General features: G+C 33.4%; 1 pseudogene; it reads right to left on the bottom strand.

The window, feature by feature from the left end:
- Positions 1 to 2,279: 2,279 nt before the first annotated feature.
- LOC100933429 lies at positions 2,280 to 3,358 on the bottom strand (annotated as a pseudogene).
- Between the last annotated feature and the right edge of the window lie 24,074 nt (positions 3,359 to 27,432).

Raw genomic sequence — 27,432 nt, 5'->3', positions numbered from 1 at the left:
ATATATAATAGCATCGAAATCATTTCTTTAAAATGTTGTGACTCATTTATTTTTATTTTTTGTTACACCAAGATCAACCACAATTTTATTAAACACCTGTCTTTTATTGAATATCTCCTATGTTCAAATCTAAAATTGAATTCAATTATAATTCTTAGAATCCTGAGAGTAAAGACTTTCAAAATTCTAAGGAAATTTAAATTCACATAATATAAAATTTTGGTTGTAGAAGGGACCGCAAAAATCATTTAGTCTTCTTATACTCTAGTTTTCTTTTTTAATTATTATTAAAGCCTTTTCAATTTCAAAAAATATGCAGATAATTTTCAGCATTCATCCTTGCAAAACCTTGTCTTCCAAATTTTTCTCCCTCCCTTCACCTCAATAGTCTTCCTTATACAGCAGGTAATTCAATATATGTTAATCGTCTGCAATTCCTCCATACATATTTCTACAATTATCATGCTACCCATAAAAATCAGATCACAAAGGAAAAAAAAATTCACTTAATTTTAAATATTTTTCCACATAAATGTAATATATGTATGAATTTATGAATTTCAAATTATTTCCTCTTTTCTGATGAGAAGTCAAATAATTTGATATAGCTTATTTTTGTATAGTCTTGCAAAACATATGTACTTATTGGTTAAAATGAAAAAGGAAATAGTTAAAAAATAAAGAAAATTTCAAAAAAAAAGTATGCTTAAAACTGCATTCACACTCTGGTTATTTTTTAAAGCACACAAGGAACATATTTATTAAAAATAAATATTTTGGAATCATGTATTTACAATACAAAGAAGAGAGTCAATATGTGTGAAACAGAAAGTAATTAAAATCAGGCCTCTTTTGGATGGATGCAATGCAAATGTCATGTCAACAAGTCCACTAATACTATGTAGTACACTAGAGTAAGTTACTGGTAGCATTACAAAATTCAAGTATGACTGTCTTCTGTTCAAACTTTAAAACCTAGCGATCCAAATATGAAGAGTCACAGGAGAGTCCACTCAGGCATCTTAGTCATTATTTAAAACAGTATTTATGGGGGGTAAAGGTAGGGGAAGAGAAAGGTTGTTGGATATTTCAGGAAGCACTTTGAGACAAACCTCTGTGGGCAGCAGTAGAACTCCTAAGAGATGCTGCTGTGAAAGGATACTCTGCTTTCACAATCTTTCACTAGTCCTTGTACTGGAAGCCATGGATCTTTGTCACTATCTCTACTTAATCCACTGCAACTTATCAGTGGAGCAGCTGGGCAGTCATTTAAAACCCCAGGTATCTGACTCCTTTAAAAAACGAAACTGCAAATCACTATTAATTAGAGAAATGCAAATTAAAATAACTCTGAAGTACTACCTCATACCTCTCAGATTGGCTAAGATAACAGGAGAGGATAATGATAAATGTTGGATGGGATGCAGGGAAAAATGGGACATTAAGACATTGTTGGTGAAGTTGTAAAACCATCCAACCATTCTGGAGAGGAATCTGAAACTCTGCGAAAAGGACCATAAAACTGTGTATACCCTTTGACCCAGCAGTGACATTACCAGGACTGTATCCCAAGGAAGTTATAAATGAGGGAAAGTACCCACATATGCAAAAATGTTTGTAGCACTTCTATTTGTAGTTGGGAAACAAAACAAAACAAAACAAACAAACAAACAAAAAAACTGAGGGGGCAGGAGGGGGGGTGCATAAGAAGACCAGCCAGTCCCAGCACTGGACTGGAAAGGAATCCTGGTTGGTCCTCTCCCTCTTATCACAAAGCATCCATTGCCGAAAAGATCTGACAATGTAATGCTGGAGAAACTGAGCAAGACAGAGATTAGAAACCAATTCAATAGTTTTTTAAATGGAGAGAGATACTGGAACAAAATGGATCTTGGTCCCAGGGCTGGATGAGACTATAGTCTCAAAGAATCCAGCCCTTAAGTATCAGAGGGCAAGCTTTTTATAAGATAACAAGAACAATGACATAATGGTAGAGGTACATAATGTAATGGGGGGGGGGAAGCCCCTAGGATGACACAATGGAGGGAGGTTACTGATATTCTAATGACATCTAAAATGGATAAACCTTTATCCTGTCAAACATTAAGAAGGAATGTCTATAACCTAAAGATATAAAACCTTTATGTCATCAACCATTTAAGAGGGAATGATTATAGCCTGGGGTTTGGGGGCAGAGCAACTGAGGTAGACCTTTATCTCATCAAACATTAAGAGGCAGAATAACTAAAAAGGACAATTGGAGTAAGTGGGTCACAACATTAAAAGGGAATTTGGGCACAACAGGGTGGATATTGGAAGAGGCAGTCTCTTTGATAGGGATGTTTACACTTATGGTAAAGGGGATTGGAGTCATTTCTGAATAGCCAAACATCTGGTTGGAGAAAATCTGGTCTCCTATATGTATCCTTAGAATCTGGATCTGTGCAAAGGTCTACCTTATCTTGAAGGAAAAAAATATAAGGGGGAGGTGATTCATAACATGCCATTTGGATATGGGGAGAGGGACACAAAATCACCAGAGCACCTATGCAGGGAACTGTACATGGTCAAGAGAGAGGGAGATGGTTGAATAATTTCATCTTTGATGTCATTTTCCACATCTACCAGTGCAGGCTGTTTCCTGAGGCTGAGTGAAGTCATCAGTGGTGGCTTCTGACTTCCCCAGTAACTATCCAGGCTGATTTCTGAAGATCCGTGCCTTATAAGCAGTGAGATTCTTTGTACACTCCACCGGCGTCTTCATTGCATCAGCGCAGCTCCTCACATTTTCACCGATGTGCTTACGCTTATTCACCATATCTAGCTCTGAGTAACCTTTGTCCTTTATTTGGGAGTATATCTCAAGCAACTGCTCACATTCTACTTGGATGAAAAAAAGCTCAAAAGAGACCATTTTCACGTTCAAAGTTTCTACCAGTTCTTTGAGTATGTACGCACTTCCAAAATCCCGGACATAGCCCAGGTAATTTAGGATGACTCTGACGTCCTCCTGTAATGTTGATTTCACACAATAAAGAAAAAGTCCTGGATAGATTTCAATACTCTTGAATTCCTACTTCCAAGGGTAAAAAAAGATTGATTCCCACTGTCTCCAGGACATTGAATGTGCTGTGGTGGAATCTGCAAGGTAGAGCATCTCAGTGAGCAAAAGGAGCTTTCAACCACTTCATAAAACTTGATCCACCGGAATCTATAAAAGGACTGGATCTTATGCAGACTGTAGAGACTACCACCTGGAGGTCCTGTCATTGAGAAGTTGCTACTTAGTGCTGGAGTCCACTTTGGACTCATGAAACCACACATACTTCCTAAATATGTCTTTGCATTTTGTTTCCATTGAAATCAGCTTCTCTAGAACATTTCCAGGTAGCAGCTACCTCATGTCTTCCATGGCTTCTCTCCAGGTAGCATAGCAAGCTTAAAGGTACTGGCATGTTACCTGTCTTGAACAATTATGGTGTTGAGAAAGCCACTGCCACCCCGTGGCACTGAGAGTGCAGGAAGTGGAAAAGCTGGAGCAGGGTCAGAAACATTAGCTGCACAGACCACCTGAGAGAGAGCGAGACCTCTCCACTGGTTCTTTCTCTTGAAGTAGATAGAATTTTAAAATACAAGTCCTTTAAGTTGGCTAGAAATATACATCTGAGACCCTTATAGATGCGTTATTCAATTGATCATTGTACAATATTGCTGTTATTATATTGAATTGTCTTTTTGGTCTTACTTCTTTTTGCATCAGTCTATCTAGTCTTTTCAACTTTGTCTGAAAATTTCCTGCTTGCCATTTCTTATAGCATAATATTATTCCATCACAATCTTATACCACAACTTTTTCAGTCTATTATTCTCCAAATGATTGGCATTTACTCAGTGTCTAATTTTTTGCCATCACTTAAAGAGCTGCTATATATTTTTTGTTTATATAAGCCCTTTTTCTTAAAAAAAAATCTTTAGAACACAGACCAATAAGTGGTGTTGATGGATCAAAGAATATGGGCAATTTTATAACCCTTCAGGCATAGTTCCAAATTGCTCTCCAAAATTTTGGGATCACTTCCCAACTCCAACAACAGTGCATTAGTGTCTCAATATTTTTACATCTTCCCCTAACATTTGTTCTTGTTATATTAGTCATTCTATTAGGTCTGAAATGGTACCTCAGAGTTGTTTTAATTTACATATCTCTAATTAATAATGCTGTAGAATATTTTTTCATAAAACCATAAATAGATTTGATTTCTTCATCTGAAAACTTTCTATTTATATTCTCCAACCATTTATCATATGGGGAATGACATATTCTAATAAATTTTAATCAGTTCTCCATATATTTGTGAAATGAGACATTTAAACTCTTAGAATTCCCCATTCATTTTCTACCATATTTCAATCTTGACCAAATTGGTTTTCTTTGTCAATTAAAAAAAAAAAATCAATGTGATCAAAATTGTCTGCTTTACATCTTGCAATTCTCCATATCTCTTTTTTGGGCAAAAATTATTCCCTTATCCATTAATCTTATATAAAAACTATTCCATACTCCCCTAAATTGATTCTGATAGCTCCCTTTATGTCTTAGTAATGTATTCACTTTGATCTTTTCTTGTTATATAGTATGAGAGACTATTCTATACCTAGTTTAAGCCATATTGTTTTTCAGTTTTCCGAGTAGTTTTTGTTAAATTGTGAGTATTTGTCAAATTATTTTTCTTGTTATTTGTTCATTTTTTCAATCCGTTCTTGACTCAACTTTATGAGAAAATTCAGCTTTGGACCCAGAATGGATAAGGCACTGTCCTCAACTTCACTTTGTGTGTGTTTGTGTGTGTGCGCATGCATGCACAAGCCATGCTCAGAATTTATTATGAGTGTCTATATATTTTTGTTTCTCTCAGGGTGTTATGATCTAAGGAGAGTTGTTTGCACTTTTCTCCTGTGAGTGACAAGAAGTATTCTTTTCTGCTCTGGAATTGTGACCAGGGTTTCTGCTCCTGCTAATCGTCTTACTAGCTCTAAGACTGAGATCTGATACAGTCTATGTCCAATGCAACACATTCCTGCGACTAATGGCAATAAAATATCATTCTGAAAAGTTTTCCAATCCTCTTACTGCCTCTAGGCTGAGAGCTCTAGAAGGTTCAGTTGATGATTCAATAGCCTGCTAAGTTTTCTGCTGGTTTACCTAGGCACTGTGTGAACTACAGCATTATGGATAGTATCCTATTCTCCCTGCAGAAAGAAAAAAAATTTCTTGGCAACCTAAGTTTTGCAGAGCTCAAAATTCTTTTACCCCAAACTTTTGTTGGTGCTGCCACTCCCAAATTTCATTTTAAGACATTATTTTAATAGTGTTTGAAAGGGAATTTGCAAGCACATCCATTACTTTATTTACTTTTTAGGGAATCTGAAACACTGTATGGAATCATTAAACTTTGGAGTTGGAAAATTCTAGTTTCAAATTTGTACTCTGGCCTATAGTAGCTATATAATCCCTAATTGCTCACAGTCACCTCTCTAAAATTATATCAGTGGTGAATCATATTCTGATGAAACAACTGAACAAATTTGATTTCTAGAAACAAGAAACTTAAGTTTTGTAATATGTATTCCATTTCATTTATTAAAGAAGAGAGATTTGGTTCAATGCTTGAAATATCTATGTTAAGTACCATCTCTGGAGGTAAATTACTGTATTTTTTTTTTTTTTTTTTTGTTCAAGAGAGAATAGATAGAGATCAAGGAGGAGATTATTTCCTCTATACAAGAACATGAGAATTTAGGATTTTTCAACAAATGAGGACTTATATTTTTAATAAAACTGATTTTTTTCAATGAAAAATCTTTCTTTAAACTTTTACTTCATCATTTAAGAATGCTACTTATAGTGGCTTAGCTGTACCAGATTTAAAATTATATTATAGAGCAGCAGTTACCAAAACCATTTGGTATTGGCTAAGGAATAGATTAGTTAATAAGTGAAATAAGTTAGGTTCAAGGGACAAAACAGTCAACAACTATAGCAACCTAGTCTTTGACAAACCCAAAGACCCCAGGTTTTGGGATAAGAACTTATTGTTTGACAAAAATTGCTGGGAAAATTGGAAACTAATATGGCAGAAACTAGGCATTGATCCACACTTCACACCGTACACCAAGATAAGGTCAAAATGGGTTCATGACCTAGGCATAAAGAATGAAATTATTAATAAATTAGAGGAACACAGGATAGACCTCTCAGACCTGTGGAAGGGGAAGGAATTTATGACCAAAGAAGAACTAGAGATCATTCCTGATCACAAAATAGAAAATTTCGACTATACCAAACTGAAAAGTTTTTGTACAAACAAAACTAATGCAGACAAGATTAAAAGGGAAGCAATAAACTGGGAAAATATTTTTACAGTCAAAGATTCTGATAAAGGCCTCATTTCCAAAATATATAGAGAATTAACTCTAATTTATAAAATCAAGCCATTCTCCAATTGAAATATGGTCAAAGGATATGAAGAGACAATTCTCAGATGAAGAAATTGAAACTATTTCTAGTCATATGAAAAGATGCTCCAAGTCATTATTAATCAGAGAAATGCAAATTAAGACAACTCTAAGATACCACTACACACCTATCAGATTGGCTAAGATGACAGGAAAAAATAATGATGATTGTTGGAGGGGATGCAGGAAAACTGGGACATTGATGCATTGTTGGTGGAGTTGTGAACGAATCCAACCATTCTGGAGAGGAGTTTGGAACTATGCTCAAAAAGTTATCAAACTGTGCATACCCTTTGATCTAGCAGTGTTACTATTGGGCTTATATCCCAAAGAGATCATAAAGAAGGGAAAGGGACCTGTATGGGCAAGAATATTTGTGGCAGCCCTCTTTGTAGTGGCTAGAAACTGGAAACTGAGTGGATGCCCATCAGTTGGAGAATGACTGAATAAATTGTGGTATATGAATATTATGGAATATTATTGTTCTGTATGAAATGACCAACAGGATGATTTCAGAAAGGCCTGGAGAGACTTACATGAACTGATGCTGAGTGAAATGAGCAGGACCAGGAGATCATTATATACTTCAACAACAATACTATATGATGACCAGTTCTGATGGACCTGGCCATCCTCAGCAACGAGATCAACCAAATCATTTCCAATGGAGCAGTAATGAACTGAACCAGCTACGCCCAGAGAAAGAACTCTGGGAGATGACTAAAAACCATTACAGTGAATTCCCAATCCCTATATTTATGCCCACCTGCATTTTTGATTTCCTTCACAAGCTAATTGTACAATATTTCAGAGTCTGATTCTTTTTGTACAGCAAAATAACAGTTTGGTCATGTATACTTATTGTGTATCTAATTTATATTTTAATGTATTTAACATCTACTGGTCATCCTGCCATCTAGGGGAGGGGGTGGGGGCTAAGAGGTGAAAAACTGGAACAAGAGGTTTGGCAATTGTTAATGCTGTAAAGTTACCCATACATATAACCTGTAAATAAAAGGCTATTAAATAAAATAAATAAATAAAATAAAAAGAGAAAAAAAAAAAAAAAAGAATGCTACTTATAGTGACTTTCCAAAAAGAAAGAAAGAAAGAAAGAAAAAAGAAAGAAAGAAAAAAAATTATCCACTGTTCCAAAAAGGAGCCATTTTATGGTTCCCTTAAATTAAGCCAAAATAATCTAATTTTCATTCTTGGAAATTGAAACACGTCAACAAAGTGTATCATCATAGCCAGTTTCATGTTTTGTTAGCATGGACAATTCCAAGAAGTTGTCCATTATTTTTGAATGTTTATTAGATAATATTTCCTAAAGCATTCTGTTTGTCTATGATGCGTTATATTTAAACATTACTAGCACTCATAGTATAAAACTTTTGGAAAAGAGAAGAAAAATATAGTAATAAGTCACTAAAATTGAAATTAAGTGTTGTAATGTTCTCTTGTTTTGTTTTCTTGGGGTCTCTGGGAGCAGCCTTCCTTTCAGTTCAGTAATCACCACAAGTACAGCCAGGTATTAAGGTCCAAATCCTTTATTATCTCTTTCAAAGTCTTGTCTCCTTCATTTGAGGCTCAGTTAGCTTTCTTAGAGGCCTATCTCTCTCCTTGGCTCCAAGAGCTTGAGCTCCTGCTGACAGTCCTTTGCCTTCTCTGACTCTGCCAGCTTCTTGAGGTCCTCCTGAATGTGTCTTGGTTTCTGTGGAGGAAGCAGAAGGACTGCCACCAGTTCTCTGGTCTTCCAGTTCTGATTCTGGTTGAGTTTGTCTGAGCTTATATGCTCTCTTATCTAAGGTATGAATCTTGTGGAACTATATTAAGTACTAAGTACATGTACTAAACTAGAGAACTGTTAAGCATCATGCTAAACAACCATTATGTCTATCAATTCCACTGACTTAGCACCTTGTAAGACTCTTTTGTTTCAACTTCAAAGTTCTGGCCTATAACATCTCCCACTTTCTTTTGTTTTTAGAACATAAGGGGTCATGTTCTCCCTGATTTCTCAAGAAGGTGAGAACCCCAAAAAAGGAGGTGGTTACTCCTTCCCTGACGTCTCAACAAGGGAGGTGAAAACACCAAAGGAAATGGGAAATCAAATCAGATTAGTGGGTTTCTGAAGGGTCTCACTCTTAAAACAAGTGTACATAAATCCACCAATATGGGAGGTATTACACATAATTACATAAATTACATAAGCACATAGCAATATAAATAGCAATAGTCTAGTAGTGATGTAGCAAATGACATGAATCAACATGAGGAATTATACCTGTCTATAAGTCCCAGAAATAGTCCCAAAGGAATCTATTGTCCATTATTTCATGTGCCAGGAATCCAATAATTCCTGCAAGTTTCCAAGTCCTGCAACAGACTTATCAACAATTTTTCATCTCAGGAAATCCAATGATTCCTGCTGGTTTTAAAGTTCTATAACAATCTCATTATCAGCCATGATCTTTCAGTATCATATGTTTCTTAGGTCTTCTTGGTTTTTCTTTTTTTCTGTCTCTCTCTAGGGATTTGTTGCCACCCATCTGATTCCTTCTCTATCTGTAAAGATACAAGCAAACCCTTTCTCCCCAGCAGTTAACCTATCTGATCCCTTCTATTTAACACTTTTTAAATCCCTCCCTTCTATTGGGTTAAAAAGCCTGTATTCTCCCCAGTTGTAATCCCTTTCTGCCATCAGATTGCTTTTTGCTGATTGATCACATTAGAATCCTGAACTTCTAAAGGTGTAACCTTAGCTGCTATCATGCCCCACCTGTCTTTTGTATGATATCTTGGAGCTGGGCCCCACCTCTCCTTTCCCTGGGTCAGTCTACATTCTGAGGCCCAGTGGAAACCTTGGTTGCATTTTGGACATAGGGTTTGGGATCTTCTCTCACTCTATCTCTTTGCCTACATTGATCTCTGAGATGTCCTACTTTACTACATTGAAAACATTTACTGGTCTCTCTAGAAGTCCCTTTCCAAGAGGGATCCCATCTTCCCATGTTCATCATAGTCTGGGTATAATAAGCATTTGTGCCCACTGTGGCACAGCATCTTATGATCTCCTCTAAAGGAGCATCTTTGTGTTGTCCCCCTATAATTCTTCTGCAAATTTCATTAGCATTTTCCTTAACCAGTTGTCTTATCATAATTCTTGTAGCTGCATATTCTCCAATGGTTCTTGTGATAGCCATCTGCAAATGTCCCACAAAATCAGCAAAAGATTCATTGGGACCTTGCTTTATTTTTGTGAAGGCTTCCCCTCGATCTTTTCCTGGAAGGGAACCCCATACTTCTATAGCAGAAGTAGCAATTTGCTCATGCTGCTATGGGATAATTAATTTGTGCTGAATTTTCTACATACTGACTTTCACCTGATAGTTGGTCAAAGGTGATTGGAGTATTAACTTCAGTTTACTTATTGTGTTGGGCTTGTTTTCTACATAATTCACTATACTCCAAAAGCCACAACAAGTTTTGTCTCCCTCCCTAAATTCCACTGACTTAGTACCTTGTAAGAATCCTTTGTTTCAAGTTCAGAGTTCTGGTCCATAACAAAGTGTAGCAAAAGTAATTTCCATCTTCACATGCATAAGAAGTGGGAGGAACTGAATAAACTCACTGAAAATTTCATGGAATTGCCAATACAATGCAGTATATGAACAAAATAAAATGCAGTCGGTGAATGATAATAATAATTGTAATTATTGTTATTATGCAAGGGTCTTCTGGGTTTAAGTTATATTTTGAGCTTACTATGTGCAAGGTAATATGTAAATAAAATTTGCTGAACAATCAAAGATGAAACATACATATACATATGCACATACATACACATTCCTGTTGACATAAAATTTAAATTATGAGTTGAAATTCAGTTAATGAGAATATCATAAAAAAAAAAAAAATAAAACAACATGCCATGTTTACACAGAATGCTTAAAAGTAGCATTAATGGCTAAATATTTTCTGTGTAATCTTGGTCTAATCACTTAATGTCTCTAAGAGTTACTTTTCTTATCTATAATATGAATTTAGACTAGAACTTAGACCTCTAAGGTCACACTTTGCAATCTCCAAGTCTATGATGATAGAAAATAAGGTATGAAAGTTTGAAATTCCCTATTGGGAGAACAGGGGCAAGAAGAGTGCACTCTTCTTGAGTGACTGTTGTTAATTTCAAAATACAAAACATAATCTGGAACTTACAAATGCTACCTATGTTTTCTGAATGTCTTAAAAATGCACATATGGTAAGCAAGATTTATCTTATGCTGCTGATAATATTCCCCAACCAAATATGAATAACAGTGGGCCATTTTTTCCCCTAAGATAAATTGGCTATGAAGCTCTATAATTTCAGAAGGAACATCTGTATAACTGTGTAAAATGGAACATTTATTTACTTTATTTAAAAAGTATGTTTAGACAAACAGAAAGTGTATCTATTAGATCCAAATATTTGTTTTCCTTTGAACACTTACATGAAAATTAAAGCACATGAAAAAAAAAAAGAATAGTTAGAAAGCAAATCCTATCTTGGTTTCTTGTGTGCCTAAAGAAAAGTAATTTGTCTTATCTGGTTCTTAGTTTCACCTTTGTTAAAATTGTTCCAGGAAATATACATACATTTATGCTCATTTTTTTTTCAGAAAGTTGCAGAAAATTAATTAATGTCTTCAAAATACTTTTATGACTTTAGGTTCAAGAAAAATGTACAAGTAATTTATGATGTGTGAATTCTATATTTAGAACTCAACAAAAACCTCCAAGTTTTAAAATGGAGTCATATGGGAACTATCAATTATTTTTCATTTTTAACATTGATATCATACTTCTAATCATAAAATCTAGATATTAGACATTATTATTGGAATATATCTCCTCAGGCCATATCTGTTAATAAAATAGGCCAGTTCACTCTGTAAATGGGGACATCATTTATACTGGGCTATTTTTTCTTCATTATAAGGAATATGTTTTTCATACTTGCGCTTTGTCTTATATATCGGGAAATTTATAGGAGTCTAACCATGAAGAACCCATCTACAATTTATGTGACATTTTATTTCTCTGCTTCATTGCTTTGACCCAGAATATTGGAACTTCAGGTTATAATGCTTCACCACCCCTAAAGATAGACTAACTAGGTCCCCTTATAATCATGTAGACTTATAAATTTAAAAAGCATGATTTTATTTTTAACTTGAAGAAACCAGATAGAAATTACTTCAGAATTCCTAGAAAGTAACAAAGTCTATCAATTAGAAAATCTTGCCTCAAAAACTCATCTATGTTAATTTATAATGATTATTGTTTGGTCAGTCTCCACTACTACTACCACACCACATGCTACTATTATACTATTAGGATTTTGCTGCTGTTCAGCTATTCCAATCAGTTTTTCTTTGCCTTTCTTGCTGCTGGACTTTGTTGGTAATATATAGAAATGGTCATGATTTATGTGGATTTATTACGTATCTTGCAAGTTTGCTAAAATTTGAATTGTTTCTACTAGTTTTTTTTTTTAAATTGATTTTCTAGGATTCTTCAAGTGTACCATAATATCATCTGTAAAGAATGACAATTTGGTTTCCTCATTACCTTCTCTAATTCCTTTAATTTATTTTTCTTCTCTTATTGCTAAAGTTAACATTTGTAATACAATATTGAACAGTAATGGTTATAGGGGACAAAATTATTTCAATTTGATCTTATTGAAAATGATTCTAGTTTATCCCTATTACATATGATGCTTGCTGATGGTTTTAAATAGATACTATTGATAATTTTCAGGAAAACTCCATTAATTCCTATAAGCTCTAGTTTTTTTTGTTTTGTTTTGTTTGTTTTATTTTTTTTAATAGGAATGGGTGTTAGATTCTGTTAAATGCTTTTGCCACATCTATTAAGATAATCATATAATTTCAGTCAGTTTGACTATTGATATAGTCAATTATGCTAATAGTTTTTGTAGTGATGAACCAGACCTACATTCCTGCTATAAATCTTGTTTGGTCATAGTGTATTATCTGGCACAATATTGAAATTAATTCTTTAAATGTTTGCTAGAATTCACATGTAAAACCATCTTACCCTGGAGATTTTTTCTTAGGGAGTTGATTAATAGCTTGTTCATTTTTTTTTTTTCAAAAATGGGACTGTTTGAGTTATTTATTCCTCATCTGTAAATCTAGGGTATCAATATTTTTGTAAGCATTTCATCCATTTCACTTAGATTATCAGGTTTACTGGCATCCAATTGTACCAAATAGCTCTAATTTATTGCTCTAATTTCCTCTGCGTTGGTGAAAATTTCATCTTTTTCAGTTTCAATAGTAATAATTTGATTTTATTCTTTCTTTTTTCTAATCAAAATAATTAAAGTTTTATCTATTTTTTGAGACTTTTCCCCATAAAACAAACCCTTAATTTTCTTTTTTAGTTCAATGGCTTTCTTACTTTCAGTTTTGTTAATCTCATCTTTTATTTTCACAATTTCAAATTTGCTATTTGATTGGGGATTTTTATTTAGTTGTCTCATTGCTATCATTCTCTTAGATGAAATTATTGATTATATCCTTAGTGATTTCTTGAAATACATTGTCTAGGTTCTTTTTTCATCATAATTTTCAGACAATCCAATAATTCTTAGATGGTACCTCCTCTACTCCAAATCAGTTGTTTTTCCAATGAGATATTTTACATTTCCTTCTATTTTGTTTTCATTTTTAATTTTGTTTGACTGATTCTTGTTGTTTCATTGAGCCATTTCCTTCTCTTTTTTTTTATTCTAATTTTAATGAATTATTTTCTTCAATTAACTTTTTAATCTTTTTGCATTTAGCCAATTTAACTTTTAAATGATCTGTTTTGTTCATTGGAATTTTTTCCATTTAAGAAATTCTGTTTTTCAAGGAAGTGTTTTCTTTTTTCATTTTGAGAAAACTATTTTAATAGTGATTTTCTTCAGTAATTTCAGTGTTTCCTTTTCCAGAGCTCTCATTTCCTTTTCCCATTTTTCTTCTAATTCTCTTTTAAAATCTTTTTGAATTCTTCCAAGAGACCTTTGTGAGATGGAGACCAACTCATCCTTTAAGACTTCAGTCTGAAGACATTTTACCTTTAGTATCCTCAGGATTTGAGGTCTGTTCTTCTCTATCTCCATAAAACTTATCTATGGTCAGAGTTCTTTTTGCTCATTTTTCACAGTTGAGGTCTGCTCTTAGGACAAAGAGGATATTGTCCCTAGCTTCTTCTATACGTGATGGTGGCTACATACTACATGTAAATATTTATGTATGTGAGATATAAATATTTATGTACAGATACATAAATATATAGATTTAAAGGAAACAATGATGAAGATGGTAACAATAACAATGATAGTAATAAATTAGATTTTTTTTTGAAAAAGCTGAAAAAAATTTCTAGATTGGGGATAATAATATAATGATATCATTTTATTTGTAAGGTATTCATATAGAATTGATCATAAATAAAGTTTTTGCAGAAAATATTAGGTCTAGAAATAGAAGGAAAATTTGAGACCATTTAGTTGAACTCCAGTTTATAAATGAAGAAACAGAGACCAAGGGATATTGCATGATTTATCCAAATCAATAACAGCAGTAAGCAATCATGCTACAAGAATGAGTGACTCCTTAGTTCTCCCACAGATGATAGGATAGAAACTCACTATAAAAAATTCTATTATTTCTCTAATTTGTTGTGGGAAAAAAGTGTTATATTTTCAAATGTTACAATTGGTATAAAATTATAATTTGTCAAGTAGAAACACTCTGTTTTATAAATGATGAGATGAATTACATACTATAGGCCTAAAATGGACACAGGCATTTTTTTTCCTGATTTAAAATGTAAGGTCATTTTGAGAGCTATAGGGGACAGTTTAGCAAAAGCAGGGGAGAGATATAGCACACTGATTGGTTCCAGCAAAGAAAAATTGACCTTTTCAGACAGAGGGAAAATAATTCTATGTGAAGCAAACTTAGTTCCAGCCAGAAAAAAAAAAAAATACTTCTAATTAGCTGTAACTTGAGGGGGCCTTTAACGAGATTAATCTTATGTGTCAGTATCTGTGCATCTGCCCATTGGTTGTTTGTGATTCTTAGAAATTTAGAAATAATTCTTTCAGTAGGGTGACAGAGCTTTTGTGAGGGAGGGAAAGCATGAATATCTCTGACTCATAATAATCCCCCACATTTATGTAGTGCTTAATGATTTGGAAAGCTCTCATGACAACTCTCCGAGGTAGGGAGTAAATTAATTTTTATTGCCACTTTATATATGAAGAAACTCAGGCACAGGGTGGTAAATTATTTCATTTAAGTTAGAAATCAGTAAGCATTTATTAAGCACCCACTACGTGCCAGCCACTGTGTGAAGTATTTAGAATTAGATTTTGTCTGTACAAAGACAAAAGATTAAGCAATCTTTCATCACATTTCTTTTCTATCTGAAGGGTTTACCATTTACATTTTTTTAAAAATTACAATAAAATTTGAGGTGAGCAAGAGCATGGAGAAGTCATAAAGAAAAAGCTTAATATGGGGAGGGGCAGTCAAGGTGGATTTTAAATGACACCACAACTTGACATAATGAGATAATTTATCCAAATAATAGAGAGCAAATCATTCAAAAGCAAAGCAGGGAGAAATAGAATGTAAGTATGGAGAATAGTAAGAAGCCCATTTTAATTAAAACAGAACACAAGAAATTAATAAATTCATTATTTAACTATGCTATTATTAATTTTATTATTATAAATTAATATTAAAATATTATTTAGATTTATTGATTTAATTAATTAATTGTCACATTTTAGCTGATAATGACCGTGTGTGTGTGTGTGTTTTGGATTTTTTTGTACTTTTTGTTTTTGTTTCGTTCTATTTTTAAACTTACCTGTTTACATTTGTATAAACACTCATATAATCATAAAAACTTGTCTTCCTGGCATGATTCATTCAATTTACATTTATTATTTAGACTATCCCTGTGGGTTATGGGTAAATACTTTTTCATTGTTACAAATAAGTAAAATTTATGTACTATATATTTAGAATAGAAGTAAAGCTATCATATTTTTAAAGCCTTTAGACAATTAGGAAACATAAAAATTGCTTAAAAGTGTGCTTTTTCTTTCTTGTATTAAACCTAGGAAACTGAGCCACATCAAGTTTAACCTCCCCTTACTTCTTTCCCCTGATATTTGGGCAATTGAAACAGTAGAAATTTAATTCAGTTGTCCTTTAGCTATACCTTGACATTTTGATAATGATCATGTAATATCCTTAATATAGCTTTATAAAAGAGAAATGCTTTTCATTGACCCAGCTAGATGACTGGATTTAAAGTTTCCCTTTCTGGAAGATTATATATCTAACATGAGAAAGTGGTTTCTTCAGGTTTTGCAAAGGTGTTTTTTCTTTTTTTTTTTTTTTTTTGGGGGGGAAGGTTGTTAGTTTTGTAAATTTTCAGGGTTTTTGTTTGGTTTTGTTTTGATCCTTTTTTTGAGTGAATCTAAATTGATTTTACCTTTTTTTGGGGATAATTCTGATTATTGATAATAATCTTTCCAGAAGAAATAAAGTAGTGAAGTAGAGAGTGAGTTAAGCACAAGGTAAGAAAAACCTAAGTGTAAATCTTTTCATATTTAGCAGTGGTAGAAAAGTGTCTTTTAGGACATTTTGTTGTATTAAATCCCCCCCGGCATCAGAGGATACAGAAGGAACATGTGCTGAAGAATACAGCAACAACTTCTGAAGAAACTAATTTTAAACCAATTCTTCCCAATGTCTCTTCCCCTCCTTATATCTAATATGTAGTGTCCCACAGTGGGCCAAGACCCTACAGGTTCTACCATTCCTTACACATAAAACAAATTCATTCATACTACTTCAAACAGTAGAAAGTCACTAAATACAATCTTTTGGTTAAGATAGAGTATGATTGAGCAGGGTTTTCATTTCTCCCTGCATCTTATCCTTCTTATTTTGTTTCACTCCAAAATATGATGTATTTATGATATGCCTTTTTGATAAGTGAATATCTTAAATTGTTGTTAGCATATTTTTTGAGATTTCACAAGTGCTTATACCACCCCTCATTCATTCATCTTTTAAATCATACAGTGTGATCTTGTTGGTGAAGAAAACTACCCACCACTTGGTGAAGAAGACCTTCATTTTTTAGAGAACTGTATTGGATGACATGCTGTTTTTGCAACATTATCTATGTTTTTCCCTACTTCTCCACTCTTGTATGAAATAGAACAAGATTAATCTTTTTTTTTAATACATGATAACCCTTCAAATATTTGATTGTATTCTTTTTGTCTCTTTTATCATATACATTCTGCAATGTTCAAGTGAAGCTTTTCTTCAATGGGTATGCATAAGTATAACCTCCAAAGTATTCAGGTTATATACAATACTCATTGGGAAATTATCCAGCCTAGCGATAACCTTCATAAAATAAGGTGCCTAGATGTAACACATTTTTATTTTTCTAGTTATTGATAAATAGTTCTACATACTTACGATTGAAACTTCTCCTTATGTAATTTGTTTCTTCCAAGGTGCTGGAAAGATTTTATGTTTTAGAGTTGTGAAGTTTGGCAATCAGGTTTTGGTTCACTTTATTTAGTAATTTTTTTCTGGTTGTGAAAGGTTTATCTTTTACACCTATCTTTTATCTTCTGTTTTAAATAATACAGAGTAACTTTTAAAAGAACTCAAATTATTTTTGTTTGCTCATTTCTTTCATTGTGTCCTTCTACAAATATGATGTATTATAATATATTAATACATAATATTTAACTGGTTAGCTTATTTTCCTTTAGTTTACTTATTATTTTGGAGAAATGATCCATAATTTCCCTCACTAATTTTGACTGTTTAGACTATAACATATATAATTTAAAATATATTATATTATAATATAAAAATATATTTTTGATTAAAGCTTTTTATTTTCAAAATGTATGCAAAGATAATTTTCAAGAAAAAACTTCCAATTTTTTTCCTTCCCTTCCTCTACATCATCCCCTAGATGGTAAGTAAACCAATATGTTGAACATGTGCAATTCTTTTATAGATATTTCCACACTTATCATGTGGGACAAAAAAAAAATCAGATCAAAAAGGGAAAAACTAGAAAGAAAACAAAAGGCAAACAATAAAAAAGTGAAAATACTATGTTGTGATCCACACTCAGTACCCATAGTTCAGTTTGGGTGCAGATGGCTGTCTTCATTTCAAGACATTAGACTAAATCTCCTTGCTGTTGAAAAGAGCCACATCTGTCATAACTGATCATCATATAATCTGGCTGTTAATGTATACAATGTTCTTCTGGTTCTACTTACTTCATTTAGCATCAGTCCATGTAAGTCTCTCCAGGCCTCTTTGAAGTTATTCTAGTGATCATTTCTTTTTTTTTTTTTTTTTTAACTTATTTAATAGCCTTTTATTTACAGGTTATATGCATGGGTAACGTTACAGCATTAACAATTGTAAACTCTTGTTCAATTTTCACCTCTTACCCCTCACCCCCTCCCCCAGATGGCAGGATGACCAGTAGACGTTAAATACATTAAAATACAAATTAGATACACAATAAGTATACATGACCAAACCGTTATTTTGCTGTACAAAAAGAATCAGACTGATTGTTGGAGGGGATGCAGGAAAACTGGGACATTGATGCATTGTTGGTGGAGTTGTGAATGAATCCAACCATTTTGGAGAGTAGTTTGGAATTATGCTCAAAAAGTTATCAAACTGTGAATACCCTTTGATCCAGCAGTGTTACTACTGGGATTATATCCCAAAGAGATTATAAAGAAGGAAAGGACCTGTATGTGCACAAATGTTTGTGGCAGCCCTTTTTGTAGTCAAAACTGGAAACTGAATGGATGTCCATCAGTTGGAGAATAGCTGAATAAATTGTGGTATATGAATATTATGGAATATTACTGTTCTGTAAAATGACCAACAGGATGATTTCAGAAGAGCCTGGAGAGACTTACACGAACTGATGCTGAGTGAAATGAGCGGACCAGGAGATCGTTATATATGCTTCAACAACAATACTATATGATGACCAGTTCTGATGGACCAGAGCCATCCTCACAACGATAGGATCAACCAAATAATTTCTAATGGAGCAGTAATGAACTGAACCAGCTATGCCCAGAGAAAGAACTCTGGGAGATGACTAAAACCATTACATTGAATTCCCAATCCCTATATTTATGCCCGCCTACATTTTTTATTTCCTTCACAAGCTAATTGTACAATATTTCAGAGTCTGATTCTTTTTGTTTGTTTTTTTTTCAGACTCTGAAATATTGTACAATTAGCTTGTGAAGGAAATCAAAAATGCAGGTATGCATAAATATAGGGATTGAATCATGTAATGGTTTAGCATCTCAGAGTTCTTCTCTGGGCATATGCTTTCAGTTCATTACTGCTCCATAGAAATTATTTGTTGATCTCGTTGCTGAGATGCCTGTCCATCAGACTGTCATCATATAGTATGTTGTTGAAGATATAATGATCTCCTAGTCCTCCATTCACTCAGCATCAGTTCGTGTAAGTCTCTCAGGCTTTCTGAAATCATCCTGTTGGTCATTTCTTACAGAACAGTAATATTCCATAATATTCATATACCACAATTTCTCCAACTGATGGGCATCCACTCAGTTTCCAGTTTCTAGCCACTACAAAGAGGGCTGCTATAAACATTCATGCACATACAGGTCCCTTTCCCTTCTTTATGATCTCTTTGGGATATAAGCCCAGTAGTAACACTGCTGGATCAAAGGGTATGCTCAGTTTGATAACTTTTTGAGCATAGTTCCAAACTCCTCTCCAGAAGGGTTGGATTCATTCACAACTCCACCAACAATGCATCAATGTCCCAGTTTTCCTGCATCCCCTTCAACAATCATCATTATTTTTTCCTGTCATCTTAGCAATCTGATAGGTGTGTAGTGGTATCTTAGAGTTGTCTTAATTTGCATTTCTCTGATTAATAATGGCTTGGAGCATCTTTTCATATGACTAGAAATAGTTTCAATTTCTTCATCTGAGAATTGTCTGTTCATAACCTTTGACCATTTTTCAATTGGAGAATGGCTTGATTTTTTATAAATTAGAGTTAATTCTCTATATATTTTGGAAATGAGGCCTTTATCAGAACCTTTGATTGTAAAAATATTTTCCCATCTATTGATCATTTCTTATAGAACATTAATATTCCATAACATTCATATACTATCGGGGTCCTCAAACTTTTTAAATAGGGAGCCAGTTCATTGTCCCTCAGACTGTTGGAGGGCCAGACTATAGTAAAAACAAAAACTTTGTTTTGTGGGCCTTTCAATAAAGAAACTTCATAGCCCTGGGTGAGGGGGATAAATGTCCTCAGCTGCTGCATCTGGCCTGTGGCCCGTAGTTTAAGGACCCCTGCAACTTATTCAGCCATTTTTCAACTGAGGAGCAAGCAGTCAGTTTCCAGTTTCTTGCCAATATAGACAGTTGCTACAAATTTTTGCATACATAAGTTCTTTGCCCTATTTTATGTTCTCTTTGGGATACAAGCATAATAGGAACACTGCTGGATCAAAGGATATGCACAGTTTAATAAACTTTTGGGAATAGTTAAAAATTTGCTATCCAGAATAGTTATATAGTTTTATACACACACATACACACACACACACACATATGTATGTATGTGTTTGTATGTGTATATATATATATATATATATATATATATATATATATATATACAGTTCACAATTCCACTAACAATATATTAGTAACCAAGTTTTCCCATATTCCCTTCAAAATTCATCATTATCTTTTCTGTCATCATAACAAATCTGACAGGTCTTTAGTGATAATTTAGAGTTGTCTTATTTGCATTCTCTGATCAGTAATTATTTAAAACATTTTTCATATGATTTTAAATGGTTTTAATTTTTCCATCTGAAAATTGTCTGTTCATATATTTCGACCATATATCAATTGGCGAATGGCTTAAATTCTGATAAATTTGAGACAATTATCTATATAGTTGAAAAATTAGGCCTTTATCAGAACTCTTGAATATAAATTTTCCCCAGTGTATTGTTCCTTTATAATCTTGTCTGGATTCATTTTGTTTGTAAAATTTTTTAATGTAATATAATCAAAAGTATCCATTTTTCATTTCATAATGTATTCTAGTTCTTCTTTGGGCACAAATTCCTTTCTTCTCCACACATCTGAGAAATAGACTATTCTTTCTTCTTCTAATTTTCTTATAATATCATATTTTATGTCTAAGTCATGAACGCAATTCAACCTTATCTTTGTATAGGATGTTAGGTATGGGTAAATGCCTAGTTTTGTCTGTATTAATTTTCAATTATTATAACAAATTTTGTCAAATAGTGAATTCTTATCCCAGAAACTGAGGTTTTGGGGCTTATCAAACACTTGAGTAGTATATTCATTGATTATTGTGTCTTGTGAACCTAACCTATTCCTCTGATCAACTATTCAATTTCTTAGCCAATACAAAATGTTTTTGATGATTGCTGATTTAGGAAAAAAATAAGAAGAAGATCTGTAAAGTAATTTCTTGGGATTTTGATTGTTATGGAGATGAATAAGTAGATTTATTTAGATAGTATCATCATTTTTATTTTATCAGCTTAGGCTACCCATGAGCATTTGATGTTTTTCCCATTGATTTGATCAGATTTTATTTGTGTAGAAAGTGTTTTGTAGTCATGTTCATATAGTCTCTGCTTTGCCTTTGCAGGTACACTCCAAAATATTTTATATCATCTACAATTACTTTATTATTTATTTTAATTTATTTTTAATAGCTTTTTATTTACAAGTTATATGTATGGCTAATTTTACAGCATTGACAATTGATAAACCTTTTGTTCCAATTTTTCCCCTCCTTCCCCCCCCCAGATGGCAGGTTGATCAATACATATTAAATATGTTAAAGTATAAATTAGATACAAAATAAGTATACATGTCCAGTTATTTTGCTGATCTACAATTATTTTAAATGAAATGGTTTTTTGTATCACTTTCTGCTGAAATGCATCCTGTTCTATATATCTAGGGCAAACCTGTACATCAGCAGCATATCATGAAGATATGCCATAACTAGTTCTGCTATTACCCATAAGAATATATTAAAATTTGTACAGGATTGTCTTACTAATTTTACTCCTCTCTTCTCATATGTTTGTTTCTTCTTTCAATGGATTGGTATAAAAAATCAACCTAAAATATGGAAGAAAGGATAATTGTCCCCTTTGAAATACTCTACTTCCTTCTAATTCTGTCTCTCATAAAGTGTTCTGGTGTCTAATTTCTTCCATTTTCCAATCCATTCAATTTTTTAGTCAATACAAAATGTTTTTGATCATTGCTGATTTAGAAAAAAAAATAAGAAGTAGATCTGTAAAATAATTTCTTGGAAATTTGATTGTTATGGCACTGAATAAGTAGATTTATTTAGATAGTATCATCATTTTTATTTTTTCAGCTTAGGCTACTCATGAGCAAATTAATTAAAACACAAATGTTCTTCTTAGTACATAGGTCTTATCCCAACTCCTTCTTGCTCAAAATTTCCCAAGGGCCCCTAATGCCTGAAAGATAAAATTCATATTTTAAAATCAAATCTTTCAAAAATTTCTATTACCATATTATTATGCTTTTTTTTCATATTATTATATATTCTATCTCCCACGAAGAATGTTTCCCCTCAATTCTTCCCTCTATCACCTTCATATATTTTCCAAGGTTTTCTCTCATGTCTGTAAAACACTTTTCCTCATCTCTTTCTCTTGAAATCCCACACTTCCTTCTCAAGTGACTAAAATCTTCTCATTCCCAGATACTCACAATTGTAAATTATCTCTACCTCTCACTTCTTTTTTTATTAATTTTTATTTATTTTGTTAAAAAAAAACAGAAAAGGAAAACCAAAGAAATAAAACAACAACAAAAACAAACAGAATATTGCCATGTGCCCAGAGAACATCAAGAAGAATTCAAGATGTATAACAATAAATTACCAGTTAAAGAAAGAACACACACACATACACACACACACACACACACACACACACACACACATACACACACACACACACACACACACACACCTTTGGTATTCCATTTAGTTCTTCTACTTTAATTCTGTTCCTTAGTTGCCTTAAATTGCAAATTGCTCTAACCAGGGATTCCTCCTTTGTCCTCTCTCCCTCACTTTGCTTCCCTCTCCACCCATCCTTCTCCTCTTATTTTTACAGATTTTGAAGAGTGCTATACTCTTCATGGTATATATGTAGTGTTGCCTCTTTAACCCATTTCCAAAATGAGTAGTTTTCATAACTACAAGCCCTTCTCCCCCCTTCTTTGTCACTATCTGTCTCTGTCTATTTTTCCTTTCTGCCTCATTTATATAACGTAATTATTATTTTGACCTTAATTCTGTCCCAATCTTTCTTTTGAACTACCCTATTGCTGATGTCCACCTTAAACATAAGGCATACATTTCCATATAAAACAACATAAACACTTTGTCCATGTTAAGTTCCTTGGAATTGATATTGGGATTTATGTGTTAAATTTTCTGTTGAATTTGGGTTTAGGTGATTGAAAGTCCTGAAAATATGTTCATTGAAGGTTCTCATTTTTCTCATTCAATCTTATGGATAATCTTGTTGGATATGATATTTTTGGCTATAGGCTTAAATCTATTGATTGTGGTGGATATGATTCCAGCACTGCAGTCTTTATTGTAGCTGCTAATAATTCCTGAACAATTCTAATTGTATCTCTAGCATATCTGGACTGTTTATGTTTGTTTGTTTCTTGCAAAATTTTCTTTTTCTTTTGGAGTTTTTGACATTTGACAATTATATTCCTATGTGTTTTCCACAAATTATCTCTTTGAGGTGATGATCAATGGATTTTTTTCTAATTCTATTTTCCCTTATATTTTTCTACTTTAGAACAATTTTCTTGGATTAATTCCTGCATCATTGGGTCAAGGTTTTTTTGGAGAGCATGACTTTCAGGTAATCCAACTATTCTTATAGTTGGACTCTTCTTGATTTGTTCTTTAGATCTGTTGTTTTTCTTATGCTTCACATTCTGTTGTGTTATTTTTCATTTTTTAATTCTGTTTAGTATTTCTTCATCTATTGTAGCTTGACTGGCTTCCCCTTGCCCCATTTTAATATTTTAAAAAGTGATTTTCCTCTTTGAGACTCTATCTCCCTTTCCAATTGATTAGCTTTCCCCCTCCCCCCATAATCTTATTTTTCTTGGATGGTTTTTATTTTTTAGTCTTTTAATTTTTCCTCAATGTTTCTCATTTAATTTTTAAATTCTTTTTTGAGTCTCCTTCTATAAATTTTCTCTGTGCAGGGAGCCATTTACTTTTACTCTTAGAATAGAAGAAGCTATTTTTACTTCAGAATCCATGTCTGAGGATGAATCCAATTCTTTCCTTTTCCTATAGCAAGCTTTTATTTTATTTTATTTTTTTTATTTAATAGCCTTTTATTTACAGGATATATGCATGGGTAACTTTACAGCATTAACAATTGCCAAACCTCTTGTTCCACTTTTTCACCTCTTAACCCCCACCCCCTCCCCCAGATGGCAGGATGACCAGTAGATGTTAAGTACATTAAAATATAAATTAGATACACAATAAGTATACATGACCAAAACGTTATTTTGCTGTACAAAAAGAATCAGACTCTGAAATATTGTACAATTAGTTTGTGAAGGAAATCAAAAATGCAGGTGGGCATAAATATAGGGATTGGGAATTCAATGTAATGGTTTTTAGTCATCTCCCAGAGTTCTTTCTCTGGGCATAGCTGGTTCAGTTCATTACTGCTCCATTGGAAATGATTTGGTTGATTTCGTTGCTGAGGATGGCCAGGTCCATCAGAACTGGTCATCATATAGTATTGTTGTTGAAGTATATAATGATCTCCTGGTCCTGCTCATTTCACTCAGCATCAGTTCGTGTAAGTCTCTCCAGGCCTTTCTGAAATCATCCTGTTGGTCATTTTTACAGAACAGTAATATTCCATAATATTCATATACCACAATTTATTCAGCCATTCTCCAACTGATGGACATCCATTCAGTTTCCAGTTTCTAGCTACTACAAAAAGGGCTGCCACAAACATTCGTGCACATACAGGTCCCTTTCCCTTCTTTATAATCTCTTTGGGATATAATCCCAGTAGTAACACTGCTAGTTCAAAGGGTATGCACAGTTTGATAACTTTTTGAGCATAGTTCCAAACTACTCTCCAAAATGGTTGGATTCGTTCACAACCCCACCAACAATGCATCAATGTCCCAGTTTTCCCGCATCCCCTCCAACAATCATCATTATTTTTTCCTGTAATCTTAGCCAATCTGACAGGTGTGTAGTGGTATCTTAGAGTTGTCTTAATTTATAGCAAGCTTTTATGATAGGATCCTTTCTTCTTTGATGGTTCATTTTTTAATAACAGTTATTAGTGTAAACACCTGTAATCATGGGGTGGAGGAATAGTGCCTTTTGACTCACTTTAGCTTTCCCCTGTGACTGGAACTCCAAACAAGAACACCCCACTTCTGTAAGTGCCCACAGACAGCAGTGTTCCTGCGGTCACTGCCTCTACACTCCTGGTGTGCTGGTTCCTTCCCATCCAGGGCTCTCTCTCTCTGCAGAACAGCTGGGTCTGGTGTTCATAATCATCCAAAGTTCTCTCAGTCTGCATGTGCATAGAGCCTGGATTCCTTACACTGTCTGTCCAGGAGGTAAAAGTCTCTATAGTTCCTGCTGAGGCTCCCACACCAGCTTGACCCAGGGCTCTCCACTTGATGTTTCTTTAGAGCTAGTCAGAGGTGTTTGCACTTCCCATGGGTTAATTCCAGGCTGAGGATCTTTCCTAGGTTGTTTCAGGAAGACCCCTGTTCTGCCCCAAATCTATGTTTGCCATGAGGCACAAGTTAGTTCTATTTGGGGGAAATCTGAAGGGCTTAAAATTTACACACCAACTCTGACATCTTCCCAAAACCCTCCCCCATTTTTTATCTGGTAAAGTATTTTATCTAAACTTTATGTTTTCTCATATTTGACTGTGTTTCTTATTTATATTATAAATTATTTATTATTATTTTAAACTCATGAAAAAACACACTGGATTATTTTGCACTTTTGTATGTCCATGGCATAAGATATGAACATGATAATGGTAGAAATGAGATCTATGATTTCAATTATATAAGAAATTCCCAAGCAAATTCAACTAATGAGGCAGGGTAACATCTTCTCTGTAACTTACAGTTTCAGAAGACTTAGTCTTAGACAAATAAGAAATATGAAAGTATCCCAGAGCTAGGAGCCAGGACTCCTCTACATATTGAAAGGTGGGTTTCTCCTCACTGACAAAGGGTAATGGGATGAGATGACAGGCCAATTTTCTAGAGCTGAGATTTGAACCTCGATCTTTTCAGAATCTAAAGCTAGTATCTCAGATTTACTATTCTGTATTACCCAGATCTAATAGAAGGTACTTAATTAATTCTTGCAGAATTAAAATAGATTTTTTTTCTTTAACACATGACAATTTCCCTGTGATGATAAAATTATTAAAGTCTTTATTGTATGTATTTATGAGAGAAATTCTTTAGAAAATGTATTTTTCTTTTTTATTTTATTTATTTAATATGTTTCTGTAATACTCAAAACAAAAAAATTATATTTCTTTTTTTAAAATTTTGGAGTACTAGGTTCTTTCCCTTATTCCCATCCACAATAAAGGAAGAAAGAGAAAAAGAGAAGGAAGAGAGAGAGAGAGAGAGAGAGAGAGAGAGAGCGAATACTTCAGTCTGTATCCAGACACAATTAGTTCCTTCTCTGAATATGCATAGGATTTTTCATCATAAGTCTGTCAGAGTAATCATGGATTATTGTACTACTGAGAATAGCAAAATTATTTACAAATCCCAGAACATTGCTATTGCTTTATATACAGAATATTTCACTTTTTCTCGATTTCATGGAGGATTTTTCAGGTCTTTTGTTTTTCCCTGAGAGCATCCTGCTTATCATTTCCCATAGAACAATAGTCCATTATAAACAACCACCAAATGATGGGAATCCCCTCAATTTCCAATTTCTTTTTTTTTCCCTGAGAAGAGAGATGCACTGAATATTTTTTGTACATATAGATGATTTTCCTTTTCCCCCCAGAATCTCTTTTGGTATTTACACCAAGTAGTGATGTTGGGCAAATCTCATAACTTTTGATCTTTTATCAATTGGGGCATGGCTCTTATTTTTTATAAATTTGACTCAGTTCTTTTTATATTTGAGAAATGAGGCCTTATCAGAGAAACTTGTTTGAAATTCCTTTTGCAATTACTATTGCTAACTGTATCCTCCCCAATTATTCTCTGTCTCCTTTCACCCTGTTCCTCCTAAAAATTGTTTTACTACTGTTTTCTTTCTCCCCCAAAAAGTCCTTTTTGAAATCCCCCTCCCCTCCTTCCCATATTCTATTCTGCTCCTAGTTTCCTGCAGGATAAGATAGATTTCAAAAAATCTATTGATTTTTTGATACCCTTATTGATTATGTATGTTATTTCCTATTTGAGTCAATTCTGATGAGAGTAACTAAGGTTCACTCATTTGCCTTCTCTTCCCCCTTTTTCCCTCCATTATAAAGTCTTTTTTTTGTCTCTTTTCGGTGCAGATAATTTGCACCATTCAACTTCTGCCTTTCCCTTTATCACAGTAAAATCCTCTCTCATCCTTAATTTCATCATTTCTAAA

Source organism: Sarcophilus harrisii, chromosome 6 (genome assembly GCF_902635505.1).
Source record: "Sarcophilus harrisii chromosome 6, mSarHar1.11, whole genome shotgun sequence".
Taxonomy (NCBI): Eukaryota; Metazoa; Chordata; class Mammalia; order Dasyuromorphia; family Dasyuridae; genus Sarcophilus; species Sarcophilus harrisii.
Note: the sequence above shows the minus strand (reverse complement) of the source record. Positions and strands in the feature narration are given on the sequence as shown.